This window comes from Bombina bombina, chromosome 5 (genome assembly GCF_027579735.1).
Source record: "Bombina bombina isolate aBomBom1 chromosome 5, aBomBom1.pri, whole genome shotgun sequence".
Taxonomy (NCBI): Eukaryota; Metazoa; Chordata; class Amphibia; order Anura; family Bombinatoridae; genus Bombina; species Bombina bombina.
In genome coordinates this window covers 86,571,900-86,584,619 of record NC_069503.1, presented here as the reverse complement: position 1 = coordinate 86,584,619, position 12,720 = coordinate 86,571,900, and the positions used below count along the sequence as shown (strand labels likewise).

Here is a 12,720-nt window from a genome sequence, read left to right as displayed (position 1 = left end):
AGTGTTTTGTTAAACAATTTAGCTGCTCTGGCCTCCTTTTTAGTGTTTCTAGTTGCAGTATGTGACAGTCTGTCTAATGTAGGATATAGTGTCCTATTAAAGTCCCCGGCTATAAATAAATATTTCGAGTAGAATGGAAGGAGTCTAACTTGTAATGTATCCCAGAATACTTTATCCGGTTTGTTTGGGCCATAAATATTACATAATATTAAAATCACTCCCTCTACCTCCAATTGGAGGATAATAAACCTTTCATCTGGGTCCAGTTCTGTCTGTAAGATTCTATATTGGAGCTTTTTATTCAATAGAAATGCGACCCCTTTCTTCCTATGCGTACAGGGCATGCCACAACCTCCCCCACCCATCCAGTTGGTAACTTAGCCAGTTCTACCTCTTTTAGGTGTGTCTCTTGAAGGAAGACTATATCAGGTATATCTTTTAAGTTGTGATAATATCTTTTTCCGTTTTTGGGGGGATGTAATGCCTCCTACTTTCCATGAGGCCATAACTATGTGATCGTTCATTTACTTAACCTGTGAAAATGTGTCATTAGCCTTCAAATAGCTCTGGTTTACCGTCAGCGTGAGGGGGGAGCGATGGAGGAGAAGGTGAGAGAAGGGGGGGGGCACTCCTTGTGGCGGAGAATAAGAAACCACAAGAAGCTGGCAACAAACACCTCAAATACAACCACTATACTCTTATCCGCTAGATTGGCCATCGTGCCAATATTGCAGCCTGTTCAAGTTTAACATAATACCTGTGTATTATATGTATATTTATGTCAGTAAGTTACATGGGAATACCTTTATTTTTAAAAAATGATTTTAATTCTGTCAGTTCCCTCAATGTCACCTGATCGTTTTCTGTTAAAATTTTTAATGTTGCTGGGTATACAATTGTGGCCTTCATGCCTATATTAATTAATTTGGTGCAAAAGGGCACCATTTATTTTCTCTTTAGGGAGGTCTCGTTGGAAATGTCTTGGAACATTGAAATTTTGTTATCTCCAATTGTAAAAGGAATTCTCTGTTTATATTGATGCAGGAGCCTCGACTTAAGTTAGGCTCAATTCCCAGAGTCTGAGGTAGGAATACTGATACATAATTAAGTAAATCTTGTTGTTCTACTGTTTCAGGTATACCTATGAATTTAACATTTTTCCTCCTCGCTCAGTCTTCAATCTCGTTTATTTTTCTCTTGTAAGATGTATCGAGTCCACGGATTCATCCAGTACTTGTGGGATATTCTCCTTCCCAACAGGAAGTGGCAAAGAGAGCACCCACAGCAGAGCTGACTATATAGCTCCAACCTTAACTCCACCCCCAGTCATTCTCTTTGCCTACTCTAACTGCTAGGAAATGGTAATGAGTGTGGTGACAAAAATGTTAGTTTTTTATTTTCTCAAGCAAAAGTTTGTTATTTTAAATGGTACCGGGGTGTACTATTTACTCTCTGGCAGAAAAGGGATGAAGATTTCTGCAAGGAGGATTATGATCTTAGCACTTTGTAACTAACATCCACTGCTGTTCTCATAAGGGCTGAAGAGTACAGGAAAAACTTCAGTTGGGGGAACAGTTTGCATGCTAAGCTGTGGTGTTTGGTATAGAGGCGCAGGTATTTTCTTCTACGGTGCTCCAAAATTGCTCTGAAAAAATTCAGAGTCCAGCTTCCTCTTCAAGAGTTAATCTGTGTGATGTATTACGGTTAAAGATTCCCCAAATCCACTGTGGTCCGATAAAATCGGAATCCGGCTCCTTGTACAGCGCTCCCGCTGATGTGGTTAAAAGAATCCAAAAGGCAGCAAACAAAATTCATAAAAGATATAAATTTATTTAAAAGTGTCACTATGGACAGATAAATAAAAGCTCATTATTATTATTATTATCAGGTATTTGTAGAGCGCCAACAGATTCCGCAGCGCTGTAAACATAGTCTGTGTATAAGATAGCTTTGTAGGGGTCAAGTGGGTAGAGGGCCCTGCCGAGAGTTTCACTGTTGTAGTCGGCTCTTATGAAGTGATCTGTAAACAGCTGGGCCCATAGGCTTACAATCTAAGGGGTTCAAGGGGAAAGCAATGGCGATAGGAAAGGTTAGTGTTGGTTGTATGCATCCCTGAATAGTAGAGTTTTTAGGGAATGCTTGAAGCTGTTAAAACTAGGGGAGAGTCTTATGGAGCGAGGCAGGGAATTCCACAAGATGGGGGCCAGTCTGGAGAAGTCCTGTAAACGTGAATGTGAGGGTGTAACAAGAGAGGAGGAGATCCTGAGCTGATTGAAGGGGACGGGAGGGAGAGTATCTAGAGACAAGTTTTGAGATGTAGGGGAGAGCAGTGCAGTTGAGAGCTTTATATGTCAGCGTGAGGATTTTGTGTTTAATCCTAGAGGCAAGAGGAAGCCAGTGAAGGGATTGGCAGAGAGGTGCAGCAGATGATGAGCGACGGGTAAGGAAGATGAGCCTGGCAGAGGCATTCATAATGGATTGTAAAGGAGCTATGCGGCAGCTAGGTAGACCAGAGAGGACGGAATTGCAGTAGTCGAAGCGGGAAAGGATGAGAGAGTGGATTAAAATCTTGGTTGTATCTTGTGTAAGGAAATGTCTAATTTTAGCAATGTTTTTAAGGTGGAAGCGGCAGGCTTTAGCCAAGGACTGAATGTGAGGAGTGAAGGATAGATCTGAGTCAAGTGTGACCCCAAGACATCGGGCGTGCGGGGTAGGGGTAATGATGAAATTACAGTTATAGAAATTTTGGGGGTGGAGACATTGGAAGAAGGGGGAAAAATAAGGAGTTCAGTTTTGGAGAGATTTAGCTTAAGGTAGTGAGAGGACATCCAAGATGAGATGTGAGAAAGACAGTTAGTGACACAGGTTAGTAAGGAAGGAGGTAGGTCTGGTGCAGAGAGGTAGATTTGGGTGTCATCGGCATACAAATGATATTGAAGCCCATGGGACTTTATTAAGGAACCTAGTGACGACGTGTAGATTGAAAAGAGAAGGGGACCAAGGACAGAGCATTGAGGTACCCCAACAGAAAGTGGTAACGGGACAGAGGATGCTCTGGAGAAGGCCACACTAAATGTACGGTTAGTCAGATAGGAAGAGAACCCCGAGAGGGCTGTGTCACAGATGCCAAAGGATTGGAGGGTTTGAAGCAGAAGAGGGTGGTCAACAGTGTCAAAGGCTGCAGACAGGTCAAGGAGGATAAGCAGAGAGAAGTGGCCTTTGGATTTTGCTGTAAGTAGGTCATTGGTAACCTTGACAATTGCTGTCTCTGTAGAGTGATGGGAACGAAATCCAGATTGCAGTGGGTCAAGAAGAGAGTTTAGTGTAAGGAAATGGGATAGACGTGCGTAAACTAGCTTTTCGAGGAGTTTTGAGGCAAGAGGGAGTAGGGAAATAGGGCGGTAATTGGATGGGGAGGTTGGATCAAGGGAAGGTTTTTTGAGGATAGGTGTGACCAGTGCATGTTTTAGAGATGAGGGAAATATACAAGTGCTGAGGGAGAGGTTGAAAATGTGTGTGAGTATGGGGGTGAGGGTAGAAGAGAGGGAGGGGAGTAGCTGTGAGGGGATGGGGTCGAGGGGACAGGTAGTGAGGTGGGAGGACAGTATAAGGGCAGAAACTTCATCCTCATTAACAGGGGCAAAAGAGCTGCATTTTTGGATATTTGGGTTTTGTGTGATCGTGAGCTTTTGAGGGGGTGGGAGATTGGAAGTATGTTGAGTGCTGATTTCACTTCTGATGGAGTCAATTTTGTTGTTGAAGTGGCTTGCAAAATCTTGAGCTGAGAAAGAGGTTGTGTTAGGAGGTAGGGGTGGGCGAAGAAGAGTGTTGAACATGGAGAACAGACGTTTGGGATTAGAGGAAAGAGTAGAGATGAGATTAGAAAAATGTTGCTTATAAAGATTAAGGGCAGAATAGTAGGAGTTCAGGATGAACTTGTAGTGAAGAAAGTCAGCTGAACTCCGAGATTTCCTCCAATGTCGCACAGCAGTACGGGAGCATCTGCGTAGATATCGTGTTAGAGGAGTATGCCAGGGCTGGGGATGAGAGTGTGGTTTCTGAGCTAAGGTTGGAGGGGCCAGAGTGTCAATGACCGATGTAAGGGTGGAATTATACTGGCAGATAGATTGGTCAGGGCAGGAAAAGGAGGTGATGGATGAGAGGAGAGGTTTGAGAGAGCTAGCGAGCTGATGCAGATCTAGTGATTTAGTGCTTCTGTGAAGTTTGGTGTGAGGGGTAGAGGGAGGGAGAGTTGTAGGTAGGGAGGTGATGTTGCAAGTTAGGAGGTGATGGTCAGAGAGAGGAAAAGGGGAGTTTGTTAAATTTGAAAGAGTGCATCAATAGGTGAAAATCAGATCAAGGGAATGACCATCTTTGTGAGTGGGAGAGTCAGTCCATTGTGACAGGCCAAAAGAGGAAGTCAGTTGAAGAAGTTGTATTGCAGAGGAAGCATTGGGATTGTCAAGAGGGATGTTAAAGTCGCCAAGAATGAGGGCAGGGGTGTCTGATGAAAGGAAATAAGGAAGCCAGGCAGCAAAGTGATCTAAAAATTGAGTTGGGGAGCCAGGGAGGCGGTATATGACTGCAACACGTATAGAGAGGGGAGAGAATAACCGAATCATGTGTGCTTCAAATGAAGAAAATGTGAGTGAAGAAGTGCATATGAAGTATGTTCAGGCTATATTTTTCTAGACAGACGGTGTTAATTCTAGAAAAGGCTGGTAATATTCCCATGAGGGAAGGGTAAGCTGTATTTCATTTGATTTACTTTGATTAAAGTCATAGAAGTTTCAGCTTGCTTGATGGGCTTGTTTGTTTGTTACTGGTGACATCATTTTTAAAAGATAGAAAGCATTTTTTTAAACGTTTTTTGTAAGGGACTGAGGGGTCATTGTGGCTTGTGTTTGGGTTTCTTAACCCACATAATTATTTAGAAAACACTCAGGTGTTTTCTTTTACTAGGCCTCAAAAAACGAGTGAGGTGGGAGGGGCCTATTTTCGGCCTCAGTTATGCCGTTTTCTTTTTCTCTGAGTCATCCAACTGCTTCTCTAAGGTTTCCTGCTGTGTTTGAGGGTTGTAATGGAGGGTTTTTTGTTTGTTTTTTCCCACAAATCGTTCTTAAGGGCAGGTAGGAGCCACAGCAGAGCTGTGGCAGGGTGCTGAAAGACTTGTTTTTTCAATCCGGTTTTGCCATTAAGGGGTTAATTGGTTATTTGCATAGTTGTGCAAAGTTACTAAGGCTGTAGGATGCTACTGTAAAAATGTCATTAAGTTTACTGCTTTTTTTACACTGTTTTGCAGAACTTGTGCAGCTTTTTTTCTCAAAAAAGGCACAGTACCGTTTTATTTCTAAGTGTTTTTTTTACTTTGATTAAAGTGTTTTCCAAGCTTGCTTGTTGCATTGCTAGCCTGTTTAACATGTCTGACACCAAGAACAATCCTTGTTCAATATGTTGGAAGTCATTGTGGAACCCCTTCTTAGAATGTGTCCCAAATGTACTGATATGTCTATAAATTATAAGGATCATATGTCAGCATTTAAAAATAGAGCTTTAAATGATTCTCAGTCAGATGCAAATGAGGGTTCGCCTTCTAGCTCTCCACAAGTGACACAACCAGTAACACCCACACAAGTGACCTCTAGTGCGTCAGGTTCATTTACTTTGCATGACATGACCACAGTTATGAATACAACCCTCACAGAGGTTTTATCCAAACTGCCTGGTTTACACGGAAAGCAGGATAGTTCTGGGTTAAGGAAAAATACTGAGCTATCTCACGCTTTAGTAGCTGTATCTGATATGACCTCACAATGCTCTGAAGGGGTGAGGGATTTGATATCTGAGGGAGAGATTTCTGATTCAGGAAAGACGCTTCCTCAGACAGATTCTGATATGACGGCCTTTAAATTTAAACTTGAACACCTCAGTTTATTGCTTAAGGAGGTATTAGCAACTCTGGATGACTGTGACCCTATAGTAGTTCCAGAGAAATTGTGTAAAATGGATAAGTATTTAGAGGTTCCTGTTTACACTGATGTTTTTCCAGTCCCTAAGAGGATTGTAAATATTATTGCTAAGGAGTGGGATAAACCAGGTATTCCGTTCTCTCCCCCTCCTGTTTTTAAGAAAATGTTTCCTATATCTGACACCTTGCGGGACTCATGGCAGACTGTTCCTAAGGTGGAGGGAGCTATTTCTACTGTCTAAGCGTACAACTATACCTATTGAGGACAGTTGTGCTTTCAAAGATCCTATGAATAAAAAAATTAGAGAGTCTTCTGAAGAAAATATTTGTTCATCAAGGTCTTTCTCTTTCACCTATTGCTTGCATCGTTCCTGTACTACTGCAGCTGCTTTCTGGTTTGAGGCTCTAGAAGAGGCTCTTCAGATGGAGACTCATTTAGAAGAGATTTTGAATAGAATTAAGGCTCTTAAGTTGGCTAATTCTTTTTATTACAGATGCCGCATTTCAACTGGCTAAATTAGTGGCAAAAAGTTCAGGTCTTGCCATTTTAGCACACAGGGCGTTATGGCTTAAGTCATGGTCTGCTGATGTGTCATATAAATCTAAGCTTTTGAACATCTCTTTCAAATGAAAGACCCTTTTCGGGCCTGAACTGAAAGAGATTATTTTAGACATCACTGGAGGGAAGGGTCATGCCCTTCCTCAGGATAGATCAATTAAGACAAGGGCTAAGCAAAATAATTTTCGTTCCTTTCGGAACTTTAAAAGTGGTCCCATTTTTAACTGCCTCTACTTCAAAGCAGGTGGGAAATTTTGCACAATCCAAGTCAGTCTGGAGACCTAACCAGACTTGGAACAAGGATAAACAGCCCAAGAAGTCCGCTGCTGCCACCAAGACAGCATGAAGGGGTTGCCCCGATCCAGGACCGGATCTAGTAGGGGGCAGACTCTCTCTCTTTGCTCAGGCTTGGGCAATAGATGTTCACGATCCCTGGGCTTTAAAAATTGTGTCCCAGGGATATTTTCTGGAATTCAAGGACTCCCTTCCAAGGGGGAGATTTCACATTTCTCGATTGTCTGCAAACCAGACAAAGACAGAGGCGTTCTTACGCTGTGTAGAAGACCTATATACCATGGGGGTGATCCGCCCAGTCCCAAGAGAGAAGCAGGGGCTAGGATTTTACTCAAACCTGTTTGCGGTTCCCAAAAAAGAGGGAATTTTCAGACCAATCTTGGATCTCAAGACTCTAAACAAGTTCCTCAAAGTTCCATCTTTCAAGATGGAGACCATTCTGACTATTATTCTTCTGATCCAGGAAGGTCAATATATGACTACCATGGATTTAAAGGATGCTTATCTACACATCCCTATTCACAGAGATCATCATTTAATTTCTCAGATTTGCCTTTCTAAGCAGGCATTACCAGTTTGGGACCCTTCCCTTTGGGTTGGCCACGGCTCCCAGAATTTTCACCAAGGTGCTAGGGTCCCTTCTGGCGGTTCTTCGTCCACGGGGCATAGCAGTTGCGCCTTATCTGGACGACATCTTAATTCAGGCGTCAACTTTCCAGCTGGCCAAATCTCATACGGACACCATGTTGGCTTTTCTGAGATCTCACAGGTGGAAAGTGTACATAAGGAAGAGTTCTCTCTTCCCTCAAACAAAAGTTTCCTTCTAGGAACTCTGATAGACTCGGTGGAAATGAAAAATTTTCTGACGGAGGTCAGAAAATTGAAGATCTTAATCACTTGCCGAGCTCTTCATTCCATTCCTCAGCCATCAGTGGCTCTGTGTATGGAGGTAATCGGTCTCATGGTAGCGGCAATGGACATAGTTCCTTTTGCCCACCTACATCTCAGACCACTGCAACTAAGCATGCTCAAACAGTGGAATGGGGATTATGCAGATTTTTCTCCTCAACTGCATCTGGACTAGGAGACCAGAGATTCTCTTCTCTGGTGGTTGTCTCAGGACCACCTGTCTCAGGGAATGTGTTTCCACAGGCCAGAGTGGCTCATAGTAACGTCAGATGCCAGCCTGTTAGGCTGGGGTGCAGTCTGGAACTTCCTGAAAGGGTTTATGGTCTTGGGAGGAATCGATTCTTCCGATAAACATTCTGGAACAGAGAGCGATTTTCAATACGCTTCAGGCGTGGCCTCAGCTTGGTGCGGCCAAATTCATAAGGTTTCAGTCGGACAACATCACGACTGTAGCTTATATCAATCATCAGGGAGGAACAAGGAGTTCTCTAGCGATGATGGAAGTTACCAAAATAATTTGATGGGCAAAGGATCACTCTTGCCATCTCTCAGCGATCCACATACCAGGAGTAGAGAACTGGGAGGCGGATTTCCTGAGTCGTCAGACTTTTCATCCGGGGGAGTGGGAACTGCATCCGGAGGTGTTTGCCCAGCTAATTCAGCTATGGGGCACGCCAGATTTGGATCTGATGGCGTCCCGTCAGAATGCCAAACTTCCTCATTACAGGTCCAGGTCTCGGGATCCCAAGGCGGTGCTGATAGATGTTCTAGCAGTTCCTTGGTTTTTCAATCTGGCTTATGTATTCCTATCGTTTCCTCTCCTCCCACGTCTGGTTGCCAGAATCAAGCAGGAGAGAGCTTCGGTGATCCTGATAGCTCCTGTGTGGCCACGCAGGACTTGGTATGCAGACCTAGTGGACATGTCCTCGGTTCCACCGTGGACTCTGCCTATGAGGCGGGACCTTCTAATACGGGGTTCGTTCTAGCATCCAAATCTAATTTCTCTGCATCTGACTGCTTGGAAATTGAACGCTTGATTTTAGCAAAGCGTGGTTTATCTGAGTCAGTCATTGATACCCTGATTCAGGCTAGAAAGCCTGTCACCAGGAAGATCTATCATACGATTTGGAGCAAATATCTTTATTGGTGTGAATCCAAAGGTTACACTTGGAGTAAGGTTAGGATTCCTACGCCTAGATTTAGAGTTCTGCAGCCAAAGGGGTGCGTAGCTAATGCTGGCTTTTTTCTGGCCGCACCTTTTAAATACCGCTGGTATTGAGAGTTCACAGAATGGCTGCGTTAGGCTCCAAAAAAGGAGCGTAGAGCATATTTAACGCAACTTCAACTCTCGATACCAGCGGTGCTTACGGACGCGGCCAGCTTCAAAAACGTGCTCGTGCACGATTCCCCCATAGAAAACAATGGGGCTGTTTGAGCTGAAAAAAAACCTAACACCTGCAAAAAAGCCGCGTTCAGCTCCTAACGCAGCCCCATTGTTTGCTATGGGGAAACACTTCCTACGTCTGCACCTAACACCCTAACATGAACCCCGAGTCTAAACACCCCTAACCTTACACTTATTAACCCCTATTCTGCCGCCCCCGCTATTGCTGACCCCTGCATATTATTATTAACCCCTAATCTGCTGCTCCGTAAACCGCCGCTACTTACATTATCCCTATGTACCCCTAATCTGCTGTCCCTAACACCGCCGACCCCTATATTATATTTATTAACCCCTAATCTGCCCCCCACAACGTCGCCTCCACCTAACTACACTTAGTAACCCCTAATCTGCCGAGCGGACCGCACCGCTATTATAATAAAGTTATTAACCCCTAATCCGCCTCACTAACCCTATAATAAATAGTATTAACCCCTAATCTGCCCTCCCTAACTTCAAACATTAACCCCTAATCTGCCGACTGGAGCTCACCGCTATTCTAATAAATGTATTAATCCCTAAAGCTAAGTCTAACCCTAACACTAACACCACCCTAAGTTAAATATAATTTAAATCTAACGAAATTAATTAACTCTTATTAAATAAATTATTCCTATTTAAATCTAAATACTTACCTGTAAAATAAACCCTAATATAGCTACAACATAAATTATAATTATATTGTAGCTATTTTAGGATTAATATTTATTTTACAGGCAACTTTGTATTTATTTTAACCAGGTACAATAGCTATTAAATAGTTAAGAACTATTTAATAGCTAAAATAGTTAAAATAATTACAAAATTACCTGTAAAATAAATCCTAACCTAAGTTACAATTAAACCTAACACTACACTATCAATAAATTAAATAAAATACCAACAATTATCTACAATTAAACCTAACACTACACTATCAATAAATTATTTAAATACAATATCTACAATTATCTACAATTAAACCTAACACTACACTATCAATAAATTATTTAAATACAATATCTACAAATAAATACAATGAAATAAACTAACTAAAGTACAAAAAATAAAAAAGAACTAAGTTACAAAAAATAAAAAAATATTTACAAACATTAGAAAAATATTACAACAATTTTAAACTAATTACACCTACTCTAAGCCCCCTAATAAAATAACAAAGCCCCCCCAAATAAAAAAATGCCCTGCCCTATTCTAAATTAAAAAAGTTCAAAGCTCTTTTACCTTACCAGCCCTGAACAGGGCCCTTTGCTGGGCATGCCCCAAAGAATTCAGCTCTTTTGCCTGTAAAAATAACACATACAATACCCCCCCCAACATTACAACCCACCACCCACAAACCCCTAATCTAACCCAAACCCCCCTTAAATAAACCTAACACTAAGCCCCTGAAGATCTTCCTACCTTATCTTCACCATACCAGGTTCACCGATCGGTCCTCGGAAGTGTTGATCCAAGCCCAAGCGGGGGGCTGAAGAGTGATGTCCATCCTCGGGCTGAAGTCTGGATCCATGCGGCGGCTGAAGAAATCCATCATCGGGATGAAGTCTTCTATCAAGCCGCATCTTCAATCTTCTTTCTTCTGGAGCGGAGCGGAACCATCTTCTTCCAAGCCGACGCGGAACATCCTCTTCAACCGACGGCTAGACGACGAATGACGGTTCCTTTAAATGACATCATCCAAGATGGCGTCCCTCGAATTCCGATTGGCTGATAGGATTCTATCAACCAATCGGAATTAAGGTAGGAATATTCTGATTGATGGAATCAGCCAATCAGAATCAAGTTCAATCCGATTGGCTGATCCAATCAGCCAATCAGATTGAGCTCACATTCTATTGGCTGTTAATAAGTGTAGGTAGCTGGCGGCGACATTGTGGGGGGCAGATTAGGGGTTAATAAGTGTAGGTAGCTGGCGGCGACGTTGTGGGGGGCAGATTAGGGGTTAATAAATATAGGGGTCGGCGGTGTTAGGGGCAGCAGATTAGGGGTACATAGGGATAACGTAGTTGGCGGCAGTGTACGGAGCGGAAGATTAGGGGTTAAAACATTTTTATAGAGTGGCGGCAATGTGGGGGGGGCCTCGGTTTAGGGGTACATAGGTAGTTTATGGGTGTTAGTGTACTTTAGAACACAGTAGTTAAGAGCTTTATAAACCGGCGTTAGCCCAGAAAGCTCTTAACTTCTGACTTTTTTCTGCGGCTGGAGTTTTGTCGTTAGATTTCTAACGCTCACTTCAGCCACGACTCTAAATACCAGAGTTAGAAAGATCCCATTGAAAAGATAGGATACGCAATTGACGTAAGGGGATCTGCGGTATCGAAAAGTCGCGGCTGGAAAGTGAGCGTTAGACCCTTTCCTGACTGACTCCAAATACCGGCGGTAGCCTAAAACCAGCGTTAGGAGCCTCTAACGCTGGTTTTGACGGCTACCGCCAAACTCTAAATCTAGGCCCTAGAGTTTTGTCTTTTCTCCAAGAGGGTTTGGAGAAGGGATTATCAGCTAGTTTTCTAAAGGGACAAATCTCTGCTTTGTCTATTTTACTACACAAATTAGTCAGGCTTTGGTCAGAATGAAGCCTGTATTTATATCGGTTGCTCCGCCTTGGTTTTGTTTCTATTAAGAATATCAATCAAGAGATTGTTGTTCCTTCTTTGTGTCCTAATCCTTCATCAAAAGAGGAACGCTTATTGCACAATCTTGATGTGGTTCGTGCTTTAAAATTCTACTTACAAGCAACCAAAGATTTCCGTCAGACATCTTCATTGTTTGTTGTTTATTCTGGTAAACGGAAAGGTCAAAGGGCTACGGCTACCTCTCTTTCTTTTTGGCTGAGAAGCATCATCCGTTTGGCTTATGAGACAGCTGGACAGCAGCCTCCTGAAAGAATTACTGCTCATTTTACTAGAGCTGTTACTTCCACATGGGTTTTTAAAAATGACGCTTCTGTTGAACAGATTTGTAAGGCGGCGACTTGGTCTTCACTTCATACTTTTTCAAAATTTTCCAAATTTGATACTTTTGCTTCTTCGGGGGCTATTTTTGGGAGAAAGGTTCTTCAAGCAGTGGTGCCTTCTGTTTAAAGGTCCCTGTCTTGTCTCTCCCTTCATCCGTGTCCTAAAGCTTTGTTATTGGTATCCCACAAGTAATGGATGAATCTGTGGACTCGATACATCTTACAAGAGAAAACATAATTTATGCTTACCTGATAAATTCATTTCTCTTGTGATATATCGAGTCCACGGCCTGCCCTGTTTTTTCTAAGATAGGCATTTGTATTTTTATTTTTGAAACTTTCAGTCACCACTGCACCCTATGGTTTCTCCTTTTTCTTCCTAGCCTTCGGTCGAATGACTGGGTGGTGGAGTTAAGGGGGGAGCTATATAGGCAGCTCTGCTGTGGGTGCTCTCTTTGCCACTTCCTGTTGGGAAGGAGAATATCCCACAAGTAATGGATGAATCAGTGGACTCGATACATCACAAGAGAAATGAATTTATCAGGTAAGCATAAATTATGTTTTTGTTGCATATCAATAATATCTTTTGTATG

At 42.6% G+C, this 12,720-nt stretch overlaps 1 protein-coding gene across 1 annotated transcript in view; it reads left to right on the top strand.

The window, feature by feature from the left end:
- Window positions 1-909: 909 nt before the first annotated feature.
- The window catches only part of LOC128659943 (gastrula zinc finger protein XlCGF26.1-like), a gene marked incomplete at its 3' end in the record, with an annotated part of 470,541 nt that continues 458,730 nt past the window's right edge, over window positions 910-12,720 (top strand). Inside the window, exon 1 of the mRNA XM_053713533.1 lies at window positions 910-1,084. The remainder of the gene's footprint in view (window positions 1,085-12,720) is intronic.